Source organism: Phocoena phocoena, chromosome 3 (assembly GCF_963924675.1).
Source record: "Phocoena phocoena chromosome 3, mPhoPho1.1, whole genome shotgun sequence".
Lineage (NCBI taxonomy): Eukaryota > Metazoa > Chordata > Mammalia > Artiodactyla > Phocoenidae > Phocoena > Phocoena phocoena.
Genome location: NC_089221.1, coordinates 118,401,934 through 118,429,259, shown reverse-complemented (window position 1 = coordinate 118,429,259; position 27,326 = coordinate 118,401,934).

Genomic DNA, 27,326 nt, shown 5'->3' with positions numbered 1-27,326 from the left:
TGTGGCTTTTTAAAATGGCCAGATCTCCCCAAAACCACCTCCTGAGGTTCAATATTCTAAACCCCTCCGATTTGTTTCTTCAGAGTTTAGGATCTCCATCCAAAAGTCCTTTTTGAACTTTATCAAAAGCATTTTCCTCATCTACCACCAGGTGGCAGGTGGATCCACTTTTTGGAGAGCGACCCCGACCCCGCCCTACCGGAAGTTGTCATGCAAAGGAAGCCTCTCTGGCCACGCCTAGAGTTCAGCACCCTCGACGCGGACAGCGACACCGCCCAATTTAGTCCCATGACTCGCTGCAGAGATTTTCACCTGACAAAGGAACTGGCCAATCCCAACTGGTTCCAAGGGCTGCGTGACTGACAATTTACAAAGGCAGATATGGAGGGGGAAAGAACTCCTTGATTTGGGACATTTAGGTTGGCAGGAGAACCAGGTGATTTTAAATAATACATCGTAATGAAAAAATCCTAATTTTCCCCCCTCACTACCCACCAGATTCTAAGTGCATTCTTAGAAATGCTATCTTGCGGTGCGAGAGACAGTAGATTAACCAGCCTCGGTGCGTTGGTTTATTCCGACAAAACGCGTTAAGACAACGAAGGCGGTACAAAAAGTCCGTGTGAGTTATGGCGGCCAATCCCTCTTCTTGCACAAAGCTGCCTGTCAGCTTTCCTAAGAAACCAGCATGGGGACGGACTGCTTTTTCTGCGTAGTTTTTCAGTTAGTCTCGAAAACCCAAACAGTAGCTCTTTTTGTTCACATGAAATTACTATTTTAGACAGAGAGGTTGGACTGAAGCACGAGTGTACTCTAAAATTGATGGTTTAGGTGTCATCTTTCCAGTTGCCTAGCAACAAATTAGACAAAAAAGAGCACATCTGCGGGTTTTAACTTACATAACAGCAAAAGCCCAAGGGCAAATGAAAATGCACTCAGGACAGCTTGATATATTAACTAGTTCTAGTGTTTAGAATCAGTCTCAGTGCTGGGGCAGCAGGCAGAGCTAACGGGAACAAGTAGCTATTTAAGATGGACAAATAAGCTAAATTAAGCCGAGTTTTACCTGTAAATTATCCGTGTTGTACGGACTGCTTTCTCACTATTTCCCACTATTTTTGGCGGCGATAATTCAGATCTTTAACCAGCAGAGGGCGAGTCGACTGCATTTTTCGCCCCTAAGGCACTCCCTTCCTTCACCCCACCCTTTCTCATCCCTTGCCCCTGGGAAATTAATTTACTAGGCTCTTCAAATATAGACCAACGGAGGAAGGTGTGGAGGAAGGAAAGCAGCAGCGCAGAACTCCACAGAGTGCCAGCCCTGTCAGCCTTGGATCTGTGGCTGCTCTGCTGTCCCCTTACTTGGAGCTGCAGAGGGGATTGCACCTGCACCCGTTGTCCCAGGAGGAGGCTGGGATTAAAAGCAGCCCCACCCACAGAAGCCATGGATATTTGTGATCACTAGCTTCAGAGAATTGGGAGAGCCAGAGAGAGCCTGGTTACACGACAGATATAACCTATGAAAGAGAAAACCAGTTCACTTCTCAGGGCCAATAATAGCTCAGTATGCTGGAACATCAACAAAAAAAGGCTCTGCTCTGGCTTTGATACTCTGGGAACAAAAATGGGATGGCGGTAGGGAAAGGAGAAGATGAAAGACTAAGAATCTGACTGAGTCATCTTTAAAACAACAAGCAAAGCAAGCCACTCAGGGGGAGAGACAATGACAGAAAGCCTGCTAGAATGCAGGGCAGAGCAATAAAGCATGCTGTACAAAGTTAATTTATTGCTGGGCGGAACCCTGTGCATTCTGGACAGGCATACCACTTGCTCCAGAGGAGGTGGGTTTTACCTTGTGTTGTAAGACTTTGCACAATCTTCTCGGGCAGGCAGCCAGAAATCCCATTAATTGGACATGCCCTTTTTCTTCTCATATTTATGTCTCAGTTTCAAGCTAGTAAAATTAATTTTTTCTGGAGGACATTAAATTTTATGCAGCATTGCATTTTCTCTCCTTCAATCATTAAATTTCTATAAAGCTTGTTTTTAAAGGACACCATTTCATTAACAAATTCAATTCATGAGGAAGTATTATACTCTGTTAAAGTTGATGATGGTGTCTTAGGTTAGATCAACACTTTTCAGAAAGCATGATTTGATTCAGTTTCATCATAAATCCTTCAAGTAAATTGCACTTTGATGGTGTTGTATTGCACACCTTCTGTATCTAATTACTTATAAAATAAATTTTTTATGCATATACCAAACTTCATTCATGTTACACCAAGATCCAAACAAATGCTTAAAACTGGCTAATATAATCTCTCCATGGAAACCAGAATTATCTTTAAAAAACTGAAGTAAGTCACTGAACAAGCACTTAGTAAAACAGGATGTTCAAAAAGCCAATAAGCATATTAAAAGGTTTCAACATCATTAATTATCCAAGAAATGGAATTTTAAACCACAATGAAATGCCTTTATCCACCAAAGAGAATTAATTAAAAAGCTGACATTTTCAAGTGTTGGAAAGGATGAGGCAACTTCAGCTATCACACACTGATGGGCTATAAGTTGGTACAGTCACTCTGGAAAACTGTCAGCATTTACCAAAGTTCAATATATGCATACCCTACAACTCAGTAATTGCAGTCTTAGGTATATTCTTAATAGAAATACTTATATGTGCACACAAAAAGACACGTAAAAGAATGTTCATCTTAAACTTGGAAGCAATCCAAACTTCAACAATAGAATGGATATATTGTTATTGCCATATACAGAAATATATACAGTAATGACTTTTTAAAAAACTACTGCTACATGCAACAGTATGTATAAATCTCACAATGTGATGTTCAGCAGGAAAAAATCAGAAACAACATTTTGTATGATTCTACTTATATAAAGCTCAATTATTGGAAAAACTAAGGGAAGTCAGAATAGTGGTTGCCTTTGGTGGAGATAAAGACTGAAAGGGGGCATGAGGGAGGCTTCAGGGGGTATTGGTAATATTGTTTCCCGATCTGGGTGGTGGTTACTCAAGTGTGTTCACCCTTTAAATATCTATTGAGCTATACGCTGATTTCTACATGTTAATTATGTTATGCAATCTAAATTCCTTAAAGTCGCCTATAAGGCCCTGCAAAAACTAATCCTACCTAAATTTCCAATCTCTTATTAACCATTTTCTCCCTCAGTCATCACACTTGCATTACTCTGAGCTTTCATCAGTTTCCAGAACATATATATCTCTTTTCAATCTTAAGGCCCTTGGGCTTGCTGTTTTCTCTTCCTGGAATGCATTATCACCAGCTCTTTTCATAACATGTTCCTTCTAATCTTTCAACTCTCAGATTAATGATACCATTTTAGAGAAACTTGCTTTGACTCTCCTATCTGAAGTCCCTGTTTCATTTTTCTATTTGCTGCCATCACAAATTATCAAAAACTTAGTGGCTTTAAACAATACAAATTTATGATCTGAGACTTCTGAAGGTCAGAAGTCTGCAGTGGGTCTCACTGGGCTAAAATCAAGGCACCAGCAGGAGCAGTTTCCTTCTGGAGACTCTCGGGGAGAATCCATTTCCTTGCCTTTTTCAGCTCTTAGAGGCTGGAGGCATTTCTAGATTTGTGGCTCCTTCTTCCATCTTCACCATCAGTAGTGCAGCATCTTCAAATCTCTCTCAGACTGTGACCCTCTCTTCCCTCTTTTCCACCCTTTCGATATTGTTGAATCCAGCCAGATATTTCAGTATACTGTCCTGATCAAGGACAGCTGATTTAGCAACATTAATTCTCCTTTGTTACGTATTATAACATATTCACAAGTTGTGAAGACTAGAGTTGTGGACATCTTTGAGGGGCATTATTCTGCCTACCACAGTCCACCTTTTTCTAGCACAGCATTGTATTTATTAAGAGCACTAATCACAGTTTTTAGTCATTTTATATATTCCTCTGCCCATTCACTGTCTAACTGCTCCCACTCTAAGGTAAATTCTATGAGCGCACAGACCCCTGCTGTTTCCTTGGTGCTTAGCATAATGCCTGACACACTACAGAAATTCATTATTTGTGGAAATAATAAATATGAGTTTAGGTCTATGTTTTAACACTTGAAAACTCTGGTTTTTACCTTTTCTTTTCATATAAAAATATATATATTGTGTCTTGGCAGGAGGGGGATTTCTGGTGCAATCACAGTGTAGATTTTTGAAGCTCTCTACTATACTAACTCACTGTAAAAAAAATCACTCCTACAAATAGGGTCCATATATGTCACATACATATCTTCATTTCTGTCATACTTAAAAGTAGAGTTTATAAGTTACTTCCTCCTGGAAAACAGTGTATCAGAGGGCTCATATTCTGAAGAAAAGATAATCCAGAGTGAAGAGTTGGAATTCTTTATTACAGTCATGTGAGAAAAAAATGTGCATGGGGCTCTAAGTATGATCCTAGAATGTAGTTGCAAAGACAGGTATCATCAGATAATCATTGTACATCTGATATCATAACCTGTATTACCAGGTTGTAATATCAGATACCAAAGTTTCTTAAAAAAATACTTGGTGGTTCACTTATTTACTCAGCAAATATTTATTAATCATCTATTAAGTGTCAGACCCTTTTCTAGTCTCTGGGTACACAATACAAAGTTCCTGCCTATAGGGAGCCTACAAATAGATGTACAATATTATGTGAGGTAGTGGCAAGTGTTATAAAGAAAGGGAGATTAATCCCTTGTTGGTTGCTTTGTTTGCAAATATTTTCTCTCATTCTGAGAGTTGTCTTTTCGTTTTGTGTATGGTTTCCTTTGCTGTGCAAAAGCTTTTAAGTTTCATTAGGTCCCATTTGTTTATTTTTATTTTCATTATTCTAGGAGGTAGATCGAAAAAGATCTTGCTGCAATTTATGCCATATGATCCAGCAATCCCTCTCCTGGACATATATCTGGAGAAAACCATAATTCGAAAAGATACATGCACCCCAGTGTTCACTGCAGCCCTGTTTACAATAGCCAGGACATGGAAGCAACCTAAATACCCATCAACAGAGGAATGGATAAAGAAGATGTGGTACATATATATAATGGAATGCTACTCAGCCATAAAAAAGAATGAAATAATGCCATTTGCAGCAACATGGATGGAACTAGAGATTGTCATACTGAGTGAAGTAAGTCAGACAGAAAGACAAATATCATATGATATTGCTTATATGTAGAATCTTAAAAAAGGGTACCAATGAACTTATCTACAAAACAGAAACAGAGTTACAGATGTAGAAAATAAACTTATGGTTACAGGGTGTAAGGGGGGTAGGGATAAACTGGAAGATTGGGATTGACATATACACACTACTATATATAAAATAGATGACTAATAAGGACCTACTGTATAGCACAGGGAACTCTACTCAATACTCTGTGATAGCCTATATGGGAAAAGAATCTAAAAAAAGAGTGGATATGTATATATAACTGATTCACTTTGCTGTACACCTGAAACTACCACAACATTGTAAATCAACTATACTCCAATAAAAATTTTTAAAAAAACGAAAAAGAAGAAGAAAGGGGATGATGAGAAACCAAGAGAGAGTTCTGAATGGAGATTCAAATAAAATTTAAAAATAAAAAGATAATTCTAGTTGTTATATGGGTATAAGAAGGGATACCAGTTAGAAGGCCATTGCAGAAATATGGGCAAAAAATAATGATAGTTTGAATTAGGGTGACAGTGCTGGAGTTAATATAAATTGGTTGGATTTGGGACATATTTTAAAGAAAATTGAAATGATTTGATGATGGTCTTAGATATAGAATGCTAAAGAAAAATGGCCCTCAGTTTGTGTGGGGTATTTTGGTATTGGTGGTGCTATTTACTGTTATGGAAATTTAGGGTTAGTTTTGGTATGGAAAAGAAATCAAGAATTTTGGACATGTTAAATTTTTTTTTTTTTTTTTTTTTTTTGGACATGTTAAATTTGAAATGTTTGTTAAACATATAAGTTATGTTGATTGGGCAATTGATTATTGAGGTCTGTGGACTTAGGGGAGATATCACATCTAGAAAGATTTGAGCAAAGATTAGGAAAACTATAATTAAAGTAATGAAATTGAATGAGATCACCTAGGGAATTAGTGTAGTTAGAGAAGATGGCCAATCCTAGGGCACGTCAACATTTTGAGGTCTAGGAAATGGAGAGAAGCCAACAAAGGAGACTGAGGGGGAGTAGCCAGTGTGGTCATAGGAAATCAGGAGAGAATATGTTCTGAAAGTCACTGTGTCAAGAAGGAGGAAGGAAATACCGCTGTGTTTAGTTAGATGAAACGTGAGATGGAAAGATGGAGGTCCTTTGTGACCCCTTGGCAGAGCAGATTCAATGAAGTGATAATATAAAAATCTGATTTAATGTGACAATCCATTATGAAAATATTATTCAGCTTGGATTCCTTTTAAATAATGCTACTTGAAGTAGACATTACATGGATTTCCAGGTTTGATGATCTATATATGTAATAAATTAGTTATATTAGTATATAAGTAATAAATTAGTTAACTTCTAAATTCACAATTCCTTGATATTAGATCAAAGTATATAGGTTACTTGACTGTAATGGTGGCTGCCTGAAGGAAAAAATGAGGCAGTTTCTTCGTAGCTCTGTGGATAATACTTACTTCTCTGCCTATGATTTCCCTTACTGGGAAACTCTTCTTCTCTTCTGAAGTAATTACAGATACTTACTGTTTGCCTCAAAATAGAAACATAAACTTCCTTTGTGGAGAGGTCTTCATTGAACTTCCTATTTTATCTGAACCCATGACTTTCAAAGCATTTTCCAAGACCTTCATGTGATGCACTGATGTTCACAAACTAGTTTTTTGTGTTCACTTGTATATATGTTAAGGCTGTTTCTAATAATTGCCATCATAATCACTCAGCCTCCTATTCTTGCAAATTGTCCGTTCCACAGAGCTCTTAAATCCTTCTCACGGGCCCAATAAAGGAGTTTTAGAATTCAATCACTCAAAAACTTGTGCCAGCTCTTTTTCACAGAAGTGTTAAATCGAGGGACTTCTAAAGTTTCATTTCACCTAACACTCAATTAGCACTACAGTCATTCAGTTTTGTTGTTTTCTTTCTATTTTTTTTGACCATGCTGCATGGCATGCGTGATCTTAATTCCCTGACCAAGGTTTGAACCCATGCCCCCTGCAGTGGAAGCGTGGTGTCAACCACTGGACCGCCAGGGAGGTCCCTCAGTTACTAATTATTAAGCACCTTCTGTGTGTTTGGCCTACTCAGGGTCAGAAATATGATGTTGAATAGGATGGACACCGTTTCAGCCTCAAAAAACTTGGGTCCTAATGGTAAGACAGGCAATTAAATTGTTATGATAAATATGTTACAGACTATCATAAGAATATAGCATAATAGAAAAACTCAATATTCCAGGTGGGGGATGGAAGGTTATGAAAGGCTGGGCTCTGAAAGATGAGGAGTTATCCAGGAAGGGCAACAGTGACTTAGTAATAGGGAAAAGCATGTACACAGATTTAGAGGCCATGGAAGAATGGAAGGATAGTGCAACATTCAAAGAACACTGTGAGAAAGGGAAAAACTTTATCATTATTTTTCTCTCCTTTAAGGTGACCTACCTCAATACTTCTTATTGATTTTCAAACTACCTTAAAAATTGATTTTCATTTTTATGGATAAACGCCAAATTCTATTTTTTTAAGTTTTTTATGCAATAATCAATATTCATTAGTTCATATATAATAGCTAATACACAAACACTACAAATTTTATTGATATTTTTGAAATTCTTTTCAGATAATCTTAGGTACATTTAAGAAGTGTTCTCTAGACTTGTGGTTGCCAAGGGGGAGGGGGTTGGAGGAGGGAGGGGGTTGGAGGAGGGATGGAGTGGAAGGCTGGGGTTAGCAGATACAAACTACTATATAGAGAATGGATAAACAACAAGGTCCTACTGTATAGCACAGGGAATCATATTCAATATCCTGTCATAAACCATAATGGAAAAGAATATTTTTTAAAAAGAATGTATATATATATGTATATGTATAACTGAACCACTTTGCTATACAGCAGAAATTAACACAACATTGTATACCAGTTATACTTCAATAAAAAAAATAAAAAGTTGTTCTCTAATCCTTCCAAGATTACCTAACCACTCCGATTGTTCATTAATTCACTCTCATGAGGCTCTGGGGAATACTTGCACATATTAAGCATTTCCCCTTATCCCAATTCCACAATAACAGTCATGAGAAATACAGTAATTTGTTAATAAATATGTATTAAATGAGGCCTCATTTCTGATATGCTCTAAATATGACAATTAAGGAAATGTAATTTATTTCTAAAATTTAATAAACCAAGATAACATGAAACTGATGATTCATCTTCTTATTATTTCTGGATTTATGGATGTGGAAGAGGTGAATGAAAAGAGAATAGATGTGGAGAGTTAAAATTGTAATTTTTTTTCTGTGAGAAACTGAGGAGATACCTAGTGTAGGTTTCATTTTATATATAAAGAAACTGAGGCCCAGAGAAATGGCATGTCTTAACTCCAAGTTAGAAACACAGCTGTCATAGAAATCAGATTCCTACTCCTTAGTCTACTACTTTTCTCATTATGACAGACTAAGATCTTTGGCACTCAAGAAAGTTTGTTTGTTTATTTGTTTCCATGAGAGTTCTTTTGATCTTTAAAAGTTGGCAGGCCACTGCTTAAAATTCATTAATTTAGTCAATTCACCAGTATCTATAGAGGTCCTATAATATTTTAGGATTTTTCTATGTGCTAGGGATACAGCACTGAATAGACAAAAATCTCTGCCCTCTAGGAACCCCAGAGAGATAATTAGACCACTTATAACAGCTTCACCCTGGAGACATTCAGAGATATGGATACATTTGAACTTCAGGGGTGTGTGTGTATGCGTATGTGTGTGTGTGTGTGTGTGTGTGAGAGAGAGAGAGAGAGAGAGAGAGAGAGAGAGAGAGATCTGGTTCATTTAAAGTCAGGTTTATTGAGATATAAATGCCATGTAGTAAAATTCACTCCTTTAAGGTGTACAGTTTGATGAGTGGCAAACATACATAATCATTTAGCTACCACCGCAATCAAGATGTAGAATATTTCTATTACCGCCAAAAGTTTTCTCATGCCACTTTTCATTCAGTCTCTCACCCCACCCACAGCCCCTGGTAACCACACTGATCTGGTTTCTGTTCTGTATCCGTAGTTAGTTCCTATCCATTTGTCTTTAGTACTTGGTAATTGAGCTTCCTTGTCATAGCCTTACTTCACACAAGGATGAGGTGAAAAAGATTTAGAATCAACCAACATGGAAAGTCTAATAGATTCATCCCATCAAAGGAGAGATTCTGAAAGGGATACACATCACTGGTAAGTGAGCTACATGTAACTTCCATCCAGGGGCTACAATAAAAACTGTCTGAAACACTATTCCTGAGACTAGAAGTAGGGCAAGGAGGGTGGGGCATAGGAATCACTACTAAGAATTTGGAACCACTTCTAGCCCTCACATAATTTTGTAGCGTGTATGCACTGTACCTGGACAGTTGGCAAGGGGTGGTGTGTACAGGGATAAAATCCTCAGAGAATGTAATTTTATATTGCTATCAAACCGGTAATGCCCCTGGAATGTGGTTAAATTAGAATAACGCCTCTTTACCCCAGGCTTCAAATAATTTCCAAAAATAGAATTTCAAGTTAAGTGAGCAACTTACCATTAAAAAAAAGTAGTTCAACATGCAAGGAAACAAGATACCAGACTGAGAACCAGCAGAAATAAAAACAGCTGAAGCAGACATGCATTGATGTCAGACAATGGAATTATCAAACACAAAATATATTTCATGACTGTATTTAATGTATCTAAGGAAATAAATGTTTGAAAATAAATGGAGGGAACAGAAACCGTGAAGAATGAGCAAGTATATTTGATGAAAGAACAAATAGAACTGCTGGAAATGTAAAGTTGTAATAAATGAAAGTTTAAAACTCAACGGGTAGTTTTAAGAACATATCAGACATAGATGAAAAAGAATAGACTGAAGGCAAAAAGACTGTAGCAAAAAGAGAAAACAGATGGAGATTATGAAAGAATTTACAAGACACAGATCTATATATACCATTTCACTCTATTCTAACTGGAGTCCCAGAAGGATAAAACAGAAGGGATAAAAGCAATATTTGAGGAGATAATTAGAATTTTTCATAATGCCAAACCACTAATTCAGGAAGCCAAATGAATCTCATATAGGGTCAAATAAACACATATATAAATCATAGTGAGATTGTGGAATACTGAAGATGAAAAGATTATCTTAAAATAGATATAAAAGATCAATTTTTTTAAAGTAATGACGGAGAACTAACTTCCCAGCAGCAATAGTGGAAGACAAAATACAATGAAATGACACTGTCAACATCTGATGTAAGATTATAGTTAACTTAAAATTCTATGCCTGGGGCTTCCCTGGTGGCGCAGTGGTTGAGAGTCTGCCTGCCAATGCAGCGGACACGGGTTCGAGCCCTGGTCCGGGAAGATCCCACATGCCGCGCAGCAACTGGGCCCATGAGCCACAACTACTGAGCCTGCGCGTCTGGAGCATGTGCTCCGCAGCAAGAGAGGCCGCGACAGTGAGAGGCCTGCGCACCGTGATGAAGATTGGCCCCCACTTGCCACAACTAGAGAAAGCCCTCGCACAGAAATGAAGACCCAACACAGCCAAAAATAAAAAAAAAAAAAAAAAAAAAAAAAATTCTATGCCTAAACAACAAGGTCCTACTGTGTAGCACAGGGAACTATATCCAGTCTCCTGGGATAAACCATAATGGAAAAGAATATTTTAAAAAAGAGAATGTCTACAAATGTATAACTGAGTCACTTTGCTGTACAGCAGAGATTGGCACAATGTTGTAAATCAACTATACTTCAATAAAAATAAAATTTTTTTAAATTCTAAGCCTAGCATAAATCTCTCTCATAAGCCAGTAGGAGAAGAGGATCAAGATAGTGGAATAGGATGACGTGGAGCTCACCTCCCCCAACAACACATCAAACACACATCTACATGTGGTACAATCCTCACCGAAAACTAACCAGGAGACTGGCAGAAGAACTCCTAAACAACAAAAGCTGCAAAAAAAATCTCCATGTAGCCAGGTAGGATAGAAAAAAAAAAAAATTACCAGGTCGGGAACTACACCCCTGGTAGGGATCTATATGGAAGAGAAGGTCCACATGGGCAGACCCTTGTCCTGGGGAGCAAGGAGGTCATGCCCAGTCCTGGTGTCCCGTGCAGAGGAGACAAGCCCCTTTGCCTGCTGGGAAATCCGCTGAGAGAGATAGAAGGGCTGGAAAAGCCTAGACTCTACTTGCAGAAGTGCACACATGCTGGCTTGCCAACAATCAGGGCAGAGAGAGCCATGCACTGGCGTCTGCAGCCTTGCTACACTTCTCAACATAAAGGGGCTAACACTCTAGTCCAGTTCACTCCACACCCCAGCCTGGCACACCATCTGGGCAAAGACCTGGTCTAGCTATGCAGAGACAGACTGAGCTAGCTAGGGTGTGATCTGGGTGGAGCCAGGGAGACCACTGTCACAACATGCATAGGGCAGTGCCATAAGAGCATGCAGGGGCTAAGCACCTGTCTCCAGGCAGGCCCTGGAGAGGATTCAATCTAGCTACACCTCTGCATAGAGTATGGTCTGCTTGGAATGGCAATGGCCTTGTCAGCACACTCAGGAGTTCGTCTCCCAATGAGAGAGCACCTCCCCACCCCCAGCTCTGCCCACTCCTCACTTGTGGCTTAGTGCTAGATCTGGGGCAGACAGGTCCTGGGAGAAGACTGCCACAGAGACAGCCCAGACCTTAGGGCAGCCCAGCCACCTCAATTCCTGCAGCCACAACGCCCTGACCCCCAGCTTACTCCACACCTCAGCCTTGCACTAGATCTGGGACGAACACAACAGAGAAAGGGACATGACCTTGGGCTGCTTCTGGGTGAACTGCAGACACCTACACAGGCAGCGCATAGGTCCTTTCTGACTGCACAGGCCTCACTTGCTTCAGTACTCACCTCCTTTGGGGCAGGGCATGCACTCAAGGGCAATGGAGCCTGACTGAAACTGACCATCAGTTTCAGAACTTCAGAGGTTCTTATCCAACAACTGGGGAACAGACCCACCCCTGACAGGGCAGCCACAGTCATAGAGCAGAGAGGAAGCCTTGACTCACATCCTGCACAGGCTCTAGATACTACAACACTAACCACCACCACCATCCCCGCATCAAGGGCATAACAACCAGCACACCCTGAAGAAAGACAAGGCTAGTGTCCATACCAAAACCAGCCCCCACACCAAAAACACTGGACATGCAGTCTACATAGGGACACTCCCATGTAAAAACACCCCTTCAAGACCACAGCAGATAACTTTCTGTCTCTATGAATTTAGGAGAAACGGTTAAGTAAAATGAAAAGGCAGAGGAACTACTCCCGAATGAAAAGAACAAGAGAAATTCCCCGAAAGAACAAATAGTAAAGCAGAACTCATCAGTCTACTAGACCCCAAGTTGAAAAAGGTGGTAATACAGCTCCTTGAAGCGAAAGGACAAAGAGAAAGACTGGGCAGGCCTGAGGCACTAGCTTCCAGGATAAAATTCCTCCTCAGGGAAACACCCTCTTGCTGATAAAAATACAAATGCAAACTCAATAAACTTATGCTTTGGGAAAAAAAAAAAGGTGGTAATAAAAATGCTCACTGATTTAAGAAAGATTATCAAAAGAGACACAGATCACTGTAAAAAGGAACTAGAAACTACAAAGATGAACCAATCAAAAACAGACAATTCAATTGCCAAGATGAAAACCAATGTCAAGAGAAACCTTCAAGATGGTAGAAGAGTAAGAAGTGGAGATCACCTTCCTCCCCATAAATACTTCACAAATACATCTACATGTGGAACAACTCCTCCAGAACACCTACTGAATGCTGGCAGAAGACCTCAGACCTCCCAAAAGGCAAGAAGCTCCCCACGTACCCGGGTAGGGCAAAAGAAAAAAACAGAGACAAAAGAATAGGGACGGGACCTACACCAGTAGGAGGGAGCTGTGAAGGAGGAAAGGTTTCCACACACTAGGAACCCCCTTCGCGGGTGGAGACTGCGGGTGGCGGAGGGGGGAAGCTTCGGAGCCGCGGAGGAGAGCTCAGCCACAGGGGTGCGGAGGGCAAAGCGGAGGGATTCCCGCACAGAGGACCAGTGCCGACCAGCACTCACCAGTCCGAGAGGCTTGTCTGCTCACCTGCCGGGGCGGGCAGGGGCTGGGACCTGAGGCTTGGGCTTCGTAGGTCAGATCCCAGGGAGAGGACTGGGGTGGTGGCGTGAACACAGAATGAAGGGGGCTAGTGCACTACGGCTAGCCGGGAGGGAGTCCAGGAGAAGGTCTGGACCTGCCTAAGAGGCAAGGGACCATTGTGTCGGGGTGCGCGAGGAGAGGGGATTCAGAGCACCGCCTAAATGAGCTCCAGAGACTGGCATGAGCCACGGCTAACAGCGCGGACCCCAGAGAAGGAAGGGCATGAGACGCTAAGGCTGCTCCTGCAGCCACCAAGAAGCCTGTGTGCGAGCACAGGTCACTATCCACACCTCCCCTCAGGAGCCTCTGCAGCCTGCCACTGCCAGGGTCCCATGATCCAGGGACAACTTCCCCAGGAGAACGCACGGCGTGCCTCAGGCTGGTGCAACGTCATGTTGGCCTCTGCCGCCGCAGGCTCGCCCCGCACACCGTACCCCCTCTCTCCCCCTGGCCTGAGCGAGCCAGAGCCCCCAAAGCAGCTGCTCCTTTAACTCTGTCCTGTCTGGGCGAAGAACAGATGCCCTCAGGCGACCTACACGCAGAGGCAGGGCCAAATCCAAAGCTGAACCCCGGGAGCTGTGCTGTGCGAACAAAGAAGAGAAAGGGAAATCTCTCCCAGCAGCCTCAGAAGCAGTGGATTAAATCTCCACACTCACCTTGATGTACCCTGCATCTGTGGAATACCTGAATAGATAATGAATCATCCCAAAATTGAGGCAGTGGACTTTGGGAGCAATGATATATATTTTTTTTCCTTTTTCTCTTTTTGTGAGCATGTATATGTATGCTTCTTTGTGTGATTTTGTCTGTATAGCTTTGCTTTTACCATTTGTCCAACAGTCTGTCTGTCCATTGTTTTTGTTTCTTTGTTTTTTGGGGGTTTTTTTTTTAGTATAGTTTTTAGCACTTGTTATCATTGGTGGATTTGTTTTTTGGTTTGGTTGCTCTCTTTCTTTCTTTTTTATATTTTAAACTTTTAAAATTTTTAGTAATTATTTTTTACTTTTTATTTTAATAACTTTATTTTATTTTTTTCTTTCTTTCTTTTTTTCTCCCTTTTCTTCTGACCTGTGTGGCTGACAAGGTATTGGTGCTCCAGCTGAGTGTCAGGCCTGTGCCTCTGAGGTGGGAAAGCCGAGTTCAGGACATTGGTCCACCAGAGACCTCTCGGCTCCACATAATATCAAAGGACGAAAGCTCTCCCAGAGATCTCCATCTCAACGCTAAGACCCAGCTCGACTCAACGACCAGCAAGCTACAGTGCTGGACACCCTATGCCAAACAACTAGCAAGACAGGAACACAACCCCACCCATTAAGAGAGAGGCTGCCTCAAATCATAATAAGGTCACAAACACCCCAAAACACACCACTGGATGCAGACCTGCCCACCAGAAAGACAAGATCCAGCCTCATCCACCAGAAAACAGGCACTAGTCCCCTCCACCAGAAAGCCTACACAACACACTGAACCAACCTTAGCCACTGCGGGCAGACACCAAAAACAACGGGAACTACGAACTGGCAGCCTGCAAAATGGAGACCCCAAACACAGTAAGTTAAGCAAAATGAGAAGACAGAAACACACAGCAGATGAAGGAGCAAGGTAAAAACCCACCAGAACAAACAAATGAAAAGGAAACCGGCAGTCTACCTAAAAAAGAATTCAGAGTAATGACAGTAAAGATAGATCCAAAGTCTTGGAAATAGAAGAGAGAAAATACAAAAAGGACCTAGAAGAACTAAAGAGCAAACAATGATGAACAACAAAATAAACGAAATTTAAAATTCTCTAGAAGGAATCAATAGCAGAGTAACTGAGGCAGAAGAACGGATAAGTGACCTGGAAGATAAAATAGTGGAAATAACTACTGCAAAGAAGAATAAAGAGAATTGAGGACAGGCTCAGGGACTTCTGGGACAACATTAAACACACCAACATTCGAATTATAGGGGTCCCAGAAGAAGAAGAGAAAAAGAAAGGGACTGAGAAAATATTTGAAGAGATTATAGTTGAAAACGTCCCTAATATGGGAAAGGAAATAATGAAGTCCAGGAAGTGCAGAGAGTCCCATACAGGATAAATGCAAGGAGAAACACACCAAGACATATATTAATCAACCTATCAAAAATTAAATACAAAGGAAAAATAATAAAAGCAGCAAGGGAAAAACAACAAATAACATAGAAGGGAATCCCCATAAGGTTAACAGCTGACCTTTCAGCAGAAACTCTGCAAGCCAGAAGGGAGCAGCAGGACACATTAAAGCGATGAAAGGGAAAAAACTACAACCACAATTACTCTACCCAGCAAGGATCTCATTCAGATTCGACAGAGAAATTAAAACTTTTACAGACAAGCAAAAGCTAAGAGAATTCAGCACCACCCAACCAGCTTTAAAACAAATGCTAAAGGAACTTCTCTATGCAGGAAACACAAGAGAAGGAAACAACCTACAATAACAAACCCAAAACAATTAAGAAAATGGTAATAGGAACATACATATGGATAATTAACTTAAATGTAAATGGATTAAATGCTCCATCCAAGAGATATAGACTGGCTGGATGGATACAAAGACAAGACCCATACATATGCTGTCTACAAGAGACCCACTTCAGACCTAGGGACACATATAGCCTAAAGTGAGGGGATGGAAAAAGATATTCCATGCAGAGGGAAATCAAAAGAAAGCTGGAGTAGGAATTCTCATATCAGACAAAATAGACATTAAAATAAAGACTATTACAACAGACAAAGAAGGACACTGCATAAAGATCAAGGGATCAATCCAAGAAGAAGATATAACAATTATAAATATATAGGCACCCAACATAGGAGCACCTCAATACATAAGGCAAATGCTAACAGCCATAAAAAGGGAAATCGACAGTAACACAATCATAGTAGGGGACTTTAACACCCCACTTTCACCAATGAACAGCTCATCCAAAATGAAAATAAATAAGGAAACACAAGCTTTAAATGATACATTAAACAAGATGGACTTAATTGATATTTATAGGACATTCCATCCAAAAACAACAGAATACACATTTTTCTCAAGTGCTCATGGAACATTCTCCAGGATAGATCATATCATGGATCACAAATCAAGCCTTGGTAAATTTAAGAAAACTGAAATCATATCAAGTATCTTTTCTGACCGCAGTGCCATGAGACTAGATACCAATTACAGGAAAAATAATCTGTAACAAAAAAAAAACACATGGAGGATAAACAATGCATTACTAAATAACCAAGATATCACTGAAGAAATAAAAAAATACCTAGAAACAAGTGACAATGAAAACACAAAAACGCAAAACCTATGGGATGCAGCAAAGGCCGTTCTAAGAGGGAAGTTTTATAGCAATACAATCCTACCTCAAGAAACAAGAAACATCTCAAATAACAACCTAACCATAAACCTAAAGCAATTAGACAAAGAACAAAAAAACCCCAATGTTAGCAGAAGGAAAGAAATCATAAAGATCACATCAGAAATAAATGAAAAAGAAATGAAGGAAACAATAGCAAAGATCAATAAAACTAAAAGCTGGTTCTTTGAGAAGATAAACAAAATTGATAAACCATTAGCCAGACTCATTGTGAAAAAAAGGGAGAAGACTCAAATCAACAGAATTAGAAAAGAAAAGGGAGAAGTAACAACTGACACTGCAGAAATACAAAGGATCATGAGAGATTACCACAAGCAGCTGTATGCCAATAGAATGGACAACCTGGAAGAAATGGACAAATTCTTAGGAAAGCACAATTATCTGAGACACAATGAGGAAGAAATAGAAAATATTAACAGACCAATCACAAGCACTGAAGTTGAGACTGTGATTAAAAATCTTCCAACAAACAAAAGCCCAGGACCAGATGGCTTCACAGGCAAATTCTATCAAACATTTAGAGAAGAGCTAACACCTATCCTTCTCAAACTCTTCCAAAATATAACAGAGGGAGGAACACTCCCAAACCCATTCTATGAGGCCACCATCACCCTGATACCAAAACCCGACAAAGATGTCACAAAAAAAGAAAACCACAGGCCAATATCACTGATGAGCATAGATGCAAAAATCCGCAATAAAATACTAGCAAACTCAATCCAAAAGCATATTAAAAGGATCATACACCATGATCAAGTGGGTTTATCCCAGGAATGCAATGATTCTTCAATATACGCAAATCAATCCATGTGATACACAATACTAACAAATTGAAGGATAAAAACCATATGATCATCTCAATAGATGCAGAAAAAGCTTTTGACAAAATTCAACACCCATTTATGATAAAAACTCTCCAGAAACTAGGCATAGAGGGAATCTACCTCAACATAATAAAAGGCCATATATGACAATCCCACAGCCAACATCGTTCTCCATGGTGAAAACTGAAACCATTTCCTCTAAGATCAGGAACAAGACAAGGTTGCCCACTCTCACCACTATTACTCAACACAGTTTTGGAAGTTTTAGCCACAACAATCAGAGAAGGAAAAGAAATAAAAGGAATCCAAATTGGGAAAGAAGAAGTAAAGCTGTCACTGTTTGCAGATGACATGATACTATACATAGAGAATCCTAAAGATGCCACCAGAAAACAACGAGAGCTAATCAATGAATTTGGTAAAGTAGCAGGATACAAAATTAATGCACAGAAATCTCTGGCATTCCTATACACTAATGGTGAAAAATCTGAAAGTGAAATCAAGAAAACACTCCCATTTACCACTGCAACAAAAAGAATAAAATATCTAGGAATAAACCTACCTAAGAAGACAAAAGACCTTTATGCAGAAAATTACAAGACACTGATGAAAGAAATTAAAGATGATACAAATAGATGGAGAGATATACCACGTTCTTGGATTGGAAGAGTCAATATTGTGAAAATGACTCTACTACCCAAAGCAATCTACAGATTCAATGCAATCCCTATCAAACCACCACTGGCATTTTTCACAGAACTAGAACAAAAAATTTCACAATTTGTATGGAAACACAAAAGACCCCGAATAGCCAAAGCAATCTTGAGAATGAAAAACGGAGCTGGAGGAATCAGGCTCCTTGACTTCAGACTATACTACAAAGCTACAGTAATCAAGACAGTATGGTATGGGCACAAAAACAGAAAGATAGATCAACGGAACAGGATAGAAAGCCCAGAGATAAACCCACGCACATATGGTCACTTTATCTTTGATAAAGGAGGCAGGAATGTACAGTGGAGAAAGGACAGCCTCTTCAATAAGTGGTGCTGGGAAAACTGGACAGGTACATGTAAAAGTATGAGATTAGATCACTCCCTAACACCATACACAAAAATAAGCTCAAAATGGATTAAAGACCTAAATGTAAGCCCAGAAACTATCAAACTCTTAGAGGAAAACATAGGCAGAACACTCTATGATATAAATCACAGCAAGATCCTTTTTGACCCACCTCCTAGAGAAATGGAAATAAAAACAAAAATAAACAAATGGGACCTACTGAAACTTCAAAGCTTTTGCACAGCAAAGGAAACCATAAACAAGACCAAAAGACAACCCTCAGAATGGGAGAAAATATTTGCAAATGAAGCAACTGACAAAGGATTAATCTCCAAAATTTACAAGCAGCTCATGCAGCTCAATAACAAAAAAACAAACAACCCAATCCAAAAATGGGCAGAAGACCTAAATAGACATTTCTCCAAAGAAGATGTACAGGCTGCCAACAAACACATGAAAGAATGCTCAACATCATTAATCATTAGAGAAATGCAAATCAAAACCACAATGAGATATCATCTCACACCAGTCAGAATGGCCATCATTAAAAAATCTAGAAACAATAAATGCTGGAGAGGGTGTGGAGAAAAGGAACACTCTTGCACTGCTGGTGGAAATGTGAATTGGTACAGCCACTATGGAGAACAGTATGGAGGTTCCTTAAAAAACTACAAATGGAACTACCATATGACCCAGCAATCCCACTACTGGGCATATACCCTGAGAAAACCATAATTCAAAAAGAGTCATGTACCAAAATGTTCATTGCAGCTCTATTTACAATAGCCCAGAGATGGAAACAACCTAAGTGCCCATCATCGGATGAATGGATAAAGAAGATGTGGCACATATATACAATGGAATATTACTCAGCCATAAAAAGAAATGAAATTGAGCTATTTGTAATGAGGTGGATAGACCTAAAGTCTGTCATACAGAGTGAAGTCAGAAAAAGACAAATACTGTATGTTAACACATATATATGGAATTTAAGAAAAAGAAATGTCATGAAGAACCTAGGGGTAAGACAGGAATAAAGACACAGACCTACAAGAGAATGGACTTGAGGATAAGGGGAGGGAGAAGGGTAAGTTGTGACAAAGCGAGAGAGAGGCATGGACATATATACACTACCAAACGTAAGGTAGATAGCTAGTGGGAAGCAGCCACATAGCACAGGGAGATCAGCTCGGTGCTTTGTGACTGCCTGGAGGGGTGGGATAGGGAGGGTGGGAGACGCAAGAAGGAAGAGATATGGGAACATATGTATATGTATAACTGATTCACTCTGTTGTAAAGCAGAAACTAACACACCATTGTAAAGCAATTATACTCCATAAAGATGAAAAAAAAAAAAAGGAATCCAAATCAGAAAAGAAGAAGTAAAACCGTCACTGTTTGCAGATGACACGATACTATACATAGAGAATCCTAAAGATGCTACCAGAAAACTACTAGAGCTAATCAATGAATTTGGTAAAGCAGGATACAAAATTAATGCACAGAAATCTCTGGCATTCCTATACACTAATGATGAACATCTGAAAGAGAAATTAAGGAAACACTCCCATTTACCATTGCAACAAAACGAATAAAATACCTAGGAATAAACCTACCTAAGGAGACAAAAGACCTTTATGCAGAAAACTATAAGACACTGATGAAAGAAATTAAAGATGATACAAACAGATGGAGAGATATACCATGTTCTTGGATTGGAAGAATCAACACTGTGAAAATGACTCTACTACCCAAAGCAATCTACAGATTCAATGCAACCCCTATCAAACTACCAATGGCATTTTTCACAGAACTAAAACAAAAAATTTCACAATTTATATGGAAACAGAAAAGACCCCGAATAGCCAAAGCAATCTTGAGAAAGTAAAACGGAGCTGGAGGAATCAGGCTCCCAGACTTCAGACTATACTACAAAGCTACGGTAATCAAGATAGTAAGGTACTGGCACAAAAACAGAAATATAGATCAATGGAATACGATAGAAAGCCCAGAGATAAACCCATGCACATATGGTAACCTTATCTTTGATAAAGGAGGCAAGAGAATACAATGGAGGAAAGACAGCCTCTTCAATAAGTAGCACTGGGGAAACTGGACAGCTACATGAAAAAGAATGAAATTAGGACACTCCCTAACACCATACACAAAAATAAACGCAAAATGGATTAAAGATCTAAATGTAAGGCCAGGGAGTATACAACTCTTAGAGGAAAACACAGGCAGTACACTCTACGACATAAATCACAGCAAGATCCTTTTTGACCCACCTCCTGGAGAAATAGAAATACAAAAATAAACAAATAGGACCTAATGAAACTTCAAAGCTTTTGCACAGCAAAGGAAACCATAAACAAGATGAAAAGACAACCCTCAGAATGCGAGAAAATATTTGCAAATGAAGCCACTGACAAAGGATTAATCTCTACAATTTACAAGCAGCTCATGCAGCTCAGTATCAAAAAAACAAACAACCCAATCCAAAAATGGGCAGAAGACCTAAATGGACATTTCTCCAAAGAAGATATGCAGATTGCCAACAAACACATGAAAGAATGCTCAACATCAGTAATCACTAGAGAAATGCAAATCATAACTACAATGAGGTATCACCTCACACCAGTCAGCAAAGCCATCATCAAAGAATCTACAGACAATAAATGCTGGAGAGGGTGTGGAGAAAAGGGAACCCTCTTGCACTGTTCGTGGGAATGTAAATTGATACAGCTACTATGGAGAACAGTATGGAGGTTCCTTAAAAACCTAAAAACAGAACTATCATACGACTCAGCAATTCCACTACTGGGCATATACCCTGAGAAAACTTTAATCAAAAAGAGTCATGTACCTCAATGTTCATTGCAGCTCAATTTACAATAGGCAGGACACAGAAGCAACCTAAGTGTCCGTCGACAGATGAATGGATAAAGAAGATGTGGCACATATATACAATGGAATATTACTCAGCCATAAAAAGAAACGAAATTGAGTTATTTGTAGTGAGGTGGATGGACCTAGAGTCTGTTATACAGAGTGAAGTAAGTCAGAAAGAAAAAAATAAATACCATATGCTAACACATATATATGGAATCTAAAATATAAAAAAAGGTTATGAAGAACCTAGGGGCAGGACAGAATAAAGACGCAGATGTAGAGAATGGACTTGAGCACATGGGGAGGGGCAAGGGTAAGCTGGGATGAAGTGAGAGAGTGCATGGACTTATATATACTACCAAATAAAATAGATAGCTAGTGAGAAGCAGCCACATAGCACAGGGAGATCATCTCTGTGCTTTGTGACCACCTAGAGGGGTGGGATAAGGAGAGTGGAAGGGAGGCGCAAGAGGCAGACGATATGGGGATATATGTATATGTATAGCTGACTCACTTTGTTATAAAGCAGAAACTAACACACCATTGTAAAACAATTATACTCCAATAAAGATGTTTTTAAAAATCTCAAAGCAATCAATAGACTAAATGACCCAGAAGAACAAATAAGTGATCTGGAAGATAGAATAATAGAAATCACCCAATCAGACAGCATACAGAAATACATATAAAAAAGAAAAATGAAAGCAACACTTGAGATATATGGGATAATATAAAGCATGCCAAACTACGCATAATAGGGATTCCCGAAGAAGAACAAAGAGAAAAGGTGATAAAAAATGTATTTGAAGAAATTATGGCTGAAAACTTCCAAACCAAAAGAAGGAAACACATATCCATGTACAGGAAACACAGTCACTCCCAAACACGATGAACCCAAAGAGACCAACACCAAGACATATCATAATTAAAATGAGAGGAACTTCTCTGGTCATCCAGTGGTTAAGAATCCGCCTTCCAATGCAGGGGACATGGGTTCAATCCCTGGTCAGGGAACTAAGATCCCCCTTGCCACAGGGCAACTAAGCCTTTGTGCTGCAACTACTGAGCCTGTGCGCTCTGGAGCCCGCACGCCACAACTAGAGAGAAGCCCGCATGCCACAACTAAGATCCAACACAGCCAAATTAATTAATTAAAAAAATAAAATATAGTGGGAAAAATTTAAAGAGAGGATTCTAAAGGCGGCGGGGGGGAGGATGGAACAGACTCAGTAACAAGAGAACCCCCATAAGGCTATCAGCTGATTTCCCTGCAGCAACTTTGCAGGCCAGAAGGGTGTGGCATAATATATTCAATGTCCTGAAAGGGAAAAGCCTGCAACCTAGGATACTCTACACAGCAAGATCATCATTTAGAATAGGTGAGAGAAACACTTCTCAGATAAGCAAGAACTGAAGGAATACAGCAACACTAAACCTGCCCTGAAAGAGACTTTGAAGGTTGTTCTCTAAATAGAAAAGAAGCAAGAATCTATAGGAAAGGGGAAAAAACACAAAAGGAAAGTTAAGATCACTTATATAAGCCAGTATATAGATTTAAAATATTTTTTAATTATTAAAAGCGATTACAGGGACTTCCCTCGTGGTACGGTGGTTAAGACATCACCTTCCAGTGTAGGGGGTGCAGGTTTGATCCCTGGTCAGGGAGCTAAGATCCCACATGCCTCGGAGCCAAAAAACCAAAACATAAAACAGAAGCAATATTGTAACAAATTCAATAAAGACATTTAAAATGGTCAACATAAAAAAAGCAATTACAACTACAACAAACAGTAAAAGGATAAGCATGAAAATGTGAAATAGGACATCAAAATCACAAAATGTGGGGGAGGGGAGTATAAAAATGTAGATTTGTTAGAATGTGTTTTAACTTGAATGACTTACACTTTAAAGCAAGTAGATATAGTTATGGATCAACATACTTGAACTCCAATGGTAACTACAAATCAAAAACATAGAACAGATCCACAAAAACCAAAAAGCATAAAACCAAAAGCCAAAAGCATACTACAAAAGAAAATCAAACCACAAAAGGAAAGAAGAAGAAATGAACAAAGCACTACAAAAACAACTGGAAAACAAGAATTAAAATGGCAATAATTATATACCTTTAATTACTTTAAATGTCAATGGACTAAATGCTCTGATCAAAAGATATACTGTGGCAAACTGAATTAAAAAACAATAACCTATAATATGCTGCCTACAAGAGACTCACTCCAAGGTGAAAGACACAAACAGACTGAAAGTGAGGGGATGGCAAAGGACACACATAGATTGAAATACAGGCCTTCCTCAAAAAATAAGAAAAATCTCAAATAACAACCTAACCTACCACCTAAAAGTATTAGAAAAAGAACAAACAAAATCCAAAGTCAGCAGAAGGAAGGAAATAATAAAGATCAGAGAGGAAATAAAATAGGTATCAAAAAACAATGGAAAAGATCAACAAAACCAAGAGCTGTTTTTCTAAAAAGGTAAAAATTGACAAACCTCTAGCCAGGCTCACCAAGAAGAAAAGAGACCCAAATAAACAAAGTAAGAAGGAAAGAAGAGGAGCTTCCTTAAAAAACTAAAAATAGAGCTACCATATGATCCAGCAATCCTACTCCTGAGCATATATCTGGAGAAAACCATAATTCAAAAAGGTACATGCACCCCAATGTTCATTGCAGCACTATTTACAATAGCCAGGACGTGGGAGCAACCTAAATGTCCATCAACAGAGGAATGGATAAAGAAGATGTGGTACATATATACAATGGAGTATTATTCAGCCATAAAATAGAATAAAATAATGCCATTTGCAGCAACATGGATGGACCTAGAGACTGTCATACTGAATGAAGTCAGACAGAGAAAGACAAATATCATATGATATCACTTATATGTGGAATCTTAAAAAATGGTACAAACGAACTTATTTACTAAACACAAATAGAGCCACAGATATAGAAAACAAACTTATAGTTACTGGGGGAAAGGGGGAGGGGTAAATTGGGATTGACATATACACACTACTATATATAAAGTAGATAACTTATAGCACAGGGAACTCTATTCAATACTCTCTATTGGCCTATATGGGAAAAGAATCTAAAAAAGAATGGATATATGTATAACAGAGTCACTTTACTATACACCTGAAACTAACACAACATTGTAAATCAACTATACTCCAATAAAAATTTTTAAAAAACGAAGTGAAAGAGGAGAACTGAAACAACAGAAATACAAAAAATCAGGAGAATACTATGAACAATTATATGCCAACAAATTGGACAACCTAGAAGAAATGGACTGGTTTCTAGAATCATACAACCAGCTAAAACTGAGTTGAGAAGAAGCAGGTAATTTGAACACACCAATCACTAGAAGTGAAATAAAATCTGTAATTAAAAAAAACCCAACAACCCAGAAAAACAGAAAAAACCTCCTGGCAAGGACAAGTCCAGTACTAGATGGCTTCACTGGGGAATTCTTCCAAACACACAAAGAAGAACTTGTACCTTTCTCTCTCAAACTATTCCAAAAAACCGAAGAGGGAACACTCATAAATTCATTCTATGAGGCCACCGCCACCCGGATACCAAAACCAGGCAGAGTCACTACAAAAAAAAGAAAATTACAGGCCAATATCTTTGATGAGTATTGATGCAGAAATCCTCAAAAATATATTAGCAAACTGAATCCAAAAATACATAATCATATACCGTGATCAAGTTGGATTCATTCCAGGGTCGCAAAGATGGTTCAACATACACAAATCGGTGTGATACACCACATTAAAAAAAGGAAAGACCAAAGCCACAAGATCATCTCAACAGACACAGAAAAAGCATTTGACAAAATTCAACATCCATTCAAGATTTAAAATCTCACCAAAGTGACTATAGAGGGAACATATCACAACAAAATAAAAGACATTTACAACAAAAACTATTAAGACTAGTAAATGAATTCAGCAAGGTAGCAGGATACAAGATTAATATACAGAAATCTGTTGCATTTCTTTATACTAACAATGAAATATCAGAAAGAGGAAGCAAAAAAAAATCCTGTTTAAAATCGAGTCAAAAAACCAAAATACCTAGGAATAAACCTGACCAAGGAGGTGAAAGACCTATACACTGAGGACAATAAAACACGGATAAAGGAAACTGAATATGATTCCAAGAAATGCAAAGATATCCCATGCTCTCAGATTGGAAGAATTAATATTGTTCAAATGGCCATACCCCCCAAAGCAATCTACACACTTAATACGATCCCTATCAAATTACCCATGCCATTTTTCACAGAACTAGGACAAATAATCTCAAAATTTATATGGAACCACAAAAGACCCAAATTGCCAAAGCAATCCTGAAGGAAAAGAACAAAGCAGGAGGTATAACCTTTCCAGACTCCAAACTATACTACAAAGATACAGTAATCAAAACAATGTGGTATTGGCACAAAAAGAAACATATAGATCAATGGCACAGACTGGAGAGCCCAGAAATAAATCCACATGGCTACAGTGAATCTATGACAAAGGAGGCAAGGATATACAATGGAGAAGAGACAGTCTCTTCAAAAAGTAGTGTTAGGAAAGCTAGACATCTGCATGTTCAATGAAATTATGAACATACCCTCACACCACACATGAAAATAAACTCAAAATGGCTCAAAGACTTAAATATATGACATAACACCATAAAATTCCTAGAAGAGAACATAGGTAAATCATTCTCTGACAAATTTTAGCAATATTTTCTTAGATCAGTCTCCCAAGGCCAAAGAAGTAAAAGCAAAAACAAACACATGGGACCTAATCAAACTTTTAAGCTTTTGCACAGCAAAGGAAGTCATCAACAAAACAAAAAGACAACCTATGGAATGGAAGAAAATGTTTGCCAACGATACAGCCAACAAGGGCTTAATTTCTAAAATATACAAACAGCTCATACAACTCAATATCAAAAAAAACAACAAACCCAATCAAAAAATGGGCAGAACACCTAAATAGACAATTTTCCAAAGAAGACATACAGATGGCCAACAGACACATGAAGAGACTCTCAACATCGCTAATTATTAGAGAAATGCAAGTCAAAACCACAATGAGATATAACCTCAAACTGGTCAGAATGGCTACCATCAAGAAGTCTGGAGAGGGTGTGGTGCAAAGGGAACCCCCCCACGCACTGTTGGTGGGAAGTAAATTGGCTTCCCTGGTGGCACAGTGGTTGAGAGTCCACCTGCTGATGCAGGGGACACGGGTTCGTGCCCCGGTCCAGGAAGATCCCACATGCCACGGAGCAGCTGGACCCGTGCACCATGGCCACTGAGCCTGCACGTTCGGAGCCTGTGCTCTGCAACAGGAGAGGCCACAACAGTGAGAGGCCCGCGTACCGCAAAAAAAAAAAAAAATTATGGAAAACAGTATGGAGGTTCCTCAAAAGCTAAAAATAGAGTTACCATATGATACAGCAATCCCACTCCTAGGCACATATCCAGACAAAACTATAATTCAAAGAGATTCATACACCCCTATGTTCATACACCTCTATGTTTATAGCAGCACTATTCACAATAGCCAAGACATGGAAACAACCTAAATGTCTATCGACAGATGAATGGATCAAGAAGGTGTGGTACATACATACAATGGAGTAGTACTTAGCCATAAAAAAGAATGAAATAA